This window comes from Cucumis melo, chromosome 9, assembly GCF_025177605.1.
Source record: "Cucumis melo cultivar AY chromosome 9, USDA_Cmelo_AY_1.0, whole genome shotgun sequence".
NCBI lineage: Eukaryota > Viridiplantae > Streptophyta > Magnoliopsida > Cucurbitales > Cucurbitaceae > Cucumis > Cucumis melo.
The window spans coordinates 13,821,032-13,827,273 of record NC_066865.1 but is presented as its reverse complement, the minus strand read 5'-3'; the positions used below and the strand labels follow the sequence as shown (position 1 = coordinate 13,827,273).

Here is a 6,242-nt window from a genome sequence, read left to right as displayed (position 1 = left end):
TTGATAAAAGACAAACTCAAATATTTTTAAAAACTAAAATTCTCTTTTTTCAAGGACATATTTAATTGTTTTGAGTTTTTTTTTTAAAAAAGTCATTAAACATGGAAAATAGAAAGAGAAAGAAAAGAAGAAACCTAGGCTTCTTCCTCCCCTTCAGCCTTCAGGCGCCGCCCCTCCCCCAGTTTTCTTTATTGCTATCGACCTTAAGTACTCTCCAAAGAACAATTCGCCGTCGGACCTAGGCTTCTTCCTCCATTGGACCTCACGTACGAGCTGCTCCATGTTCCTTCTTCTTTTCCCGTCAAGTTGTTGTCGTTCGTCCGTTCAGCCTCCAGTCACTACCGCCTCAAAACTTTTACTCTGCTGCCTGTTCTGAAAGTCGTCGTCCACATCCGGCTCCATTTACTCTACAAAAATGTATTCATTTTGAGTTAAATTAGTTTAAGTTTTATGTTTTGTGTTTGGATGAATATTGTGTTGGGAATGCTTTCAGATACCTTGGTTCTTGGTGTTTTTTGAAGTTCGAACAAATAAACAACAAAGGAAGTGAAGCTAAGTAGAGCACTAGAATGTTTTTATTGTTCCGCTCTTACTCTGGCTGTCGGACCCAACAGCAACTCCACATTTTTCAATACACCTTCAAACATATGTAGATGGCACAATTAATTGGGTTCAAGATCTCGGTCTTGATCATGCCATTGAGAGACAGAAGAATCTCCTCTTTTTGTTATTATTATTATTATTATTATTTTATCATTTTTTTTTCAAACCTTCAATTAAATATTTAATTTTAATTTTTTTCTATTTAGCTGCATTTACTTTTTGTTTTTTTTTTTCATATTTACATTTTAAAATTAATTTCAAATTTTAAACATGTATATATGTTATTTTAAATTTAAAAATTATTATTTTTACTTCCGAGTTAGAATTTTCCTTATATAAATTTTATTATTTATTTTGATAACTTTACTTTTAATAAAAGGAGTCTTTTGAAAAATGGGTCTTTTCAAAAATATAAAACAGCATCAAAATATTTACATTCTAAAGAATAATTCAAAAAACGGAAAAAGCCCAGAGGCCTACTATGTAAAATACCAAAAATGCCCTGTCAACCACGCCGTCAACAATGCACGTAATATATTTGCGATCATTTAGATTTGGTTATTGTTTGATGCGTGATTCGTTTAGATATGGATACAATTTATACGCGATCGTTTAGACATAGCTACAATTTATCTTTTCAATTCTATCATTTAAATGATTTTTTTTTTCAAGATTCTTTATACACGATTTGTTATTTTTTTTACACGATCGTTTACATTTGGCTACTCTAATCTAAATGATTTTCTTTCAAGATTCTTTATACATGATATTTTATTTTTTTACACGATCTTTTACTTTTTTTACATGATAGTTTACATTTGACTACTCAAATCCAAATGATTTTTTTTTCAAGATTCTTTAAATACGATCTTTTAGATTATACTATTTTTTGTACAGATGTAAAAAAAAAGAAAAAGAAGAAAGACGAAGGAAAGAAATCGCAGCGAAAAAAGAAAGGAAAAGTAGAAAGACGATGGAAAAGTGAATAAAAAAGAAGAGGAAAAGATGAAAAACGATGGAAAGTTTAAACGACGTAAATAAAGAATTAAAAAATAAGAAAGATGATGGAAAGAAATTGGAAAAAAAAAAAGGAAAGAAGAAAGACGAAACCGCAGGAGGAAGATGATGAAAGAAATGGCAGGAGGAAAACGAATCGCAAGGAAGAAAAAAAGATGGAAGGACAAACCTGAAATATTTAAAAAAATGGCTAATTTTATGGGCTTTGTTATACGGTCTGTAAATAGTTTGGTGTTTTGTTACATTTACAAAAGTTTTTCTTTAAAAAATATAATAAAATAGTAAAATATTTACATTATAGAACAATTCCGAAAACGGAAAAAGTCCACATGGCCACCGTGCAAAATACCAAAAGTGTCCCCTCAATCACGTCAACAATGCGCATAATATATTTGGTACATGATCGTTTATATTTGGTTATTGTTTGGTACACGATCGTTAAGATTTGGTCGTTTATATTTGAGTAACCAAATATAAACGATTTATTTTTTAAACTCTCCGTACACGATCGTTTAAATTGGTTACAAAATCGTTTAGACTTAGTTACAGGATCATTTAGATTTAGGTAGCCAAATCTAAACGATTTATTTGGTAAATTCTCTGTTACATGATTGTTTAGATGTAGTTACGCGATTGTTTAGATTTGGGTAACAAAATCTAAATGATTTTTTTTATCAAGATTTGATATACGATTGTTTAGATTGGCTAAACGATTTTTTTTAAGATTCTTTTGGTACACGATCATTTAGATTTGTTTACACGATCGTTTATTTTTTGTAAATGAACATTTATATTTGATTATTTTTTTGTATACGATGAACAAACGAAGAGGGAAGAAATGAAGAAAAAAAAGGAAAAGAAGAAAGACGAAGAGAGGAAGAAAGACGGAAGGACAAACTTGAAATATGTAAAAAATGGCTAACTTATGGACTTTACTATGCGGGTCGTAAATATTTTACTGGTTTGTTATATTTATGAAAATTTGTCTTAAAAAAAGTTAAACTCCACTATCGCCTTTTATTTTCTTTTTGTGAAAATTTTGTAGTAGACAACCAATACAAACACTTCAATTTGAGCATCACTTCTAGTTGAGTGGATATTAAGGTTTTTTTTTCTTTAAATAGGAGAAAATAAATGTATTTGTTTCGCATGTTAAATGAATATTAAAGTTTTTTTTTTCTTTAAGGAGATGGCTCTAAAAGGTTTTTAATTATTGATCTCACGAGGGGTATTATTATAGTCGTTTGTCAAAATGAGCATAGTTAAATGATATAGTATATGTATTATCAACATCCAAGTCAAATGTTTGACTTTTTGATCCATGAATTATAAAAGAAAATTCATATGTGTAACAAATTAAGAATAAGATATTTATGGCCCGTTTGGTAACTATCCGGTTTCCTGTTCTTTGTTTCTTCTTTTTCTAGAACAAGAAACGGAATTACGTTTGATAACTATTTCCGTTTCTTGAAAAATTGTAATAGAGAAACATAAATTTGATTGATAATACCATTTCTTGTTTCTCGTTTCCTGTGTTATTTTTCATAACATTTTCATCACATACACTTATCAGTTTCTCTCTCTTCACCTAATTCAAACAATTTGAATAAGTCCATCATACTGTTCTAAGTTTATTCCATATGAGCTAGTAGGGGAACTTAATGGACCTATAGATCATGTGCTCTAACGATCTGATATTAACTTCTTAAACCCTTTTAAACCAAGCTAATCAACATTTGTTAACTAATGGGTTATTCTACTAAAGTTCTATAGTTACACTCCCTTCACTATAGATATATTTTTGTTCATCTGATATAATCATGATTAATAAGTTAATCCTTCACAAATTGTTCGTAAGCTCGATTAGGTCAAAATATTGTTTTACCCCCAAGACTGTATCTTGCTCCTTAAGTCCCACTGATCCACTATTGAACAAATAGTTTAAGGTCCAACCTATAAACTAAATCTCTCTTGGTCAATGAGAGGGTGAGGTCCATTGTTCAAAACTTGGATTCAGCCTTTAAGAGAACAACCTATCTACTGAACCCTAAACCAGATAAGAGTGAATTCCGTCTCGCACTCTGTCCCCAACTATTCACCCAGTCTTACCCTTGAAATGGGAGGCTTATAGGGTTAGCGCTAAAGAGCTTCCCTCACCTATGTAGATGCAAGGATAATCTCGTGTGAACATGAGTCATAGTTAGCTTAGAATTAAGATTAAGTTACCAATCATAAAAAATCGAACTAGTTAGTTTTAAATAGTAAACGATGTTATAACATAAAAGTGACTATTTTATGGTACAGTCTTATGCAAACTTTTTTCATAGGATACTCCTCTTTCATGTCTTTACATGAACGCTTCAGGGTCACATCGTTTGTACTAATTACAAAGTGGGTTGCAACCATAGTGTCCCAGAATATGACACTCAACCTTTATTCATATACTATAAACCGTTTTAGACTATATACTCAAACTTAATCCACGTTTATGCCACTACATAAAGTTTAAGGTTACTTAAAATAGCTTTAGGATCTTAGTTTATTGGAATTAAGATTATAATATTCACGTTTATGTCACTACATAAAGTTTAAGGTTACTCAAAATAGCTTTAGGATATTAGTTTATTGGAATTAATATTATAGTATTCAATTTCTTAATAACGACTTTATTGGATAGAATATGATTATAAACTACGAGTTGGACATAAATTCCAACAACATTAACATTATCAAATATACATAAATTCTGTTGCAAATTCAATAACAAATTACAATATATTTTATTAATCATAGGTTGTTAAATTTTGATTTGAAATATTATTTCTTATTCAACTCATTTGATTTAAATTCAACTCAACTATCGAAACCATCGAAAACCAGTAGCAAAAATCGATAAACTGATGTCAATAAGCAGTTTACCGAGAACAGTAATGAAAAAGCTAAAACCCAATCTGGTATTCCGATTAAAATGGGCCAAATTAAATGACCCACAATAGGCGATTTGGGGACATATATATTTCCATTATTTTATCTCTGACAATATCGAGAAACGTCAATTTAGGTACCACATTAATTTTCATCAGAATTTACAACATCATCACGGGTTTGATTTACGACGTTCTGATGCTGGTCCAGCCAATGAAATCTGAAAAAGATATGAGATAATCAATATACCCTTTAGTTAATTGACTGACTATTGTAATAGCTAGAGGGACAGTAGAAGTAAATAACACAGAAAGCTTTGGTAATCCAGTTTGGCAAATATCACCTACATCTGGGAAGCTGCACACAACTCAGATGAATAATATTATTAAGATTCACAATAATCAATATACATCAATACATCAAGTGATAATCAACTCAAGTATGTGACTATCTTAAAGTCTTTAACAACTTAAGAGTTTAGGCTCCCCTTGAACATATGAGTGAATTTTTTTTAAGATAGCTTCATACTTCCCCTGAGTTTAGGATGATCTCTTGATCATTACTTCTTCTTTCATATTACTCATCATTAATTTCATCATAGATCAACATTATGAGACCATAGAAAGTTAATATTATATTGGTTATGGTTATGGTTCATGGGGATGACAAAGGATTGGTATTGCCTCCTAAAGTTGTGTTGGTTCAAGTTATTAGTCCCTGTATCTTACAAAGATATAGACACTCGAGGAATTTTTTATGCTTGTGCTGCCACTTTGGATACATGTCAAGCAACACATATTTAATGTTTTAGAGTTTTATAGTTAGTAATTTTATTTATCTTTGTACATATATTTTGTTTATATCGACATAGATGGAAAGTTTAGGCTATTGTTAGAAGTTTAGGCTGCACATATATATGTTGTAATTAAGTATGTAATGACCAACTTATATATGTATGGTTCATTGACATAGATGGAAAGTTTGAGTTGATTTCAATTGTTCAATTAATGTGTATTTTAATGTTGTTGGACTTCAAAATAGGTGTAGGATAAATTATATGGATATTTTAACATATATAATTTTTCATTTGAAAAAAAAGAACTTGACATGCAAAGTGTGTCAAGAGTATACAAATACTTGATATGTAAAAATTGTCAAAAAAAAAACTCCCTTTATTCTTGACACTGGATTACTTGACACATAAAAAATATCAAGAAATCTTATATACTTGACGTTTTTTACCTGTCAAGTATAATTAGACTTGACGCTTAAAAACTATCAAGTAAATCCGCCTTATTCTTGACATTGGATTACTTGACACATTGAAAAGCGTCAAGTAAACAAATACTTGACAGGTAAAAAGTGTTAAGTAAACCCAGTTTTGTAGTGGGTCAATCGTACTACCTTCTTCTGCTCACAGCTCTACAACGATAGTTTCAACTAACAGCACGAAAAGCTTTCTCCGTTCGTGAGTCGTGCCAAATAACAAAAGTTCCATTATATATATATATATATTTCTTTAAGAATAATCTCAAAAGGATATCGATAAAAGATTCCTAAAACAAAGGAAGATCTTTTGTCTTTTTGAAATTAAATAACTCACTAAATAAAAGATAATCTCATTAATTCTTTTTGACGGAATTCCAACAAACTGCCCCTTTTATAAGAAAAAAAAGATTTATTTTCAAGTTCAAGTC

General features: G+C 30.2%; 1 long non-coding RNA gene across 1 annotated transcript; it reads right to left on the bottom strand.

Annotated features, from left to right (window-relative positions):
• LOC127150961 (uncharacterized) lies at nucleotides 1-765 on the bottom strand. Its single transcript, XR_007823614.1, has 2 exons — nucleotides 498-765; nucleotides 1-407 (listed from the first exon to the last, which is right to left on the bottom strand). It is a non-coding gene; the product is annotated as an uncharacterized LOC127150961 (long non-coding RNA).
• Between the last annotated feature and the right edge of the window lie 5,477 nt (nucleotides 766-6,242).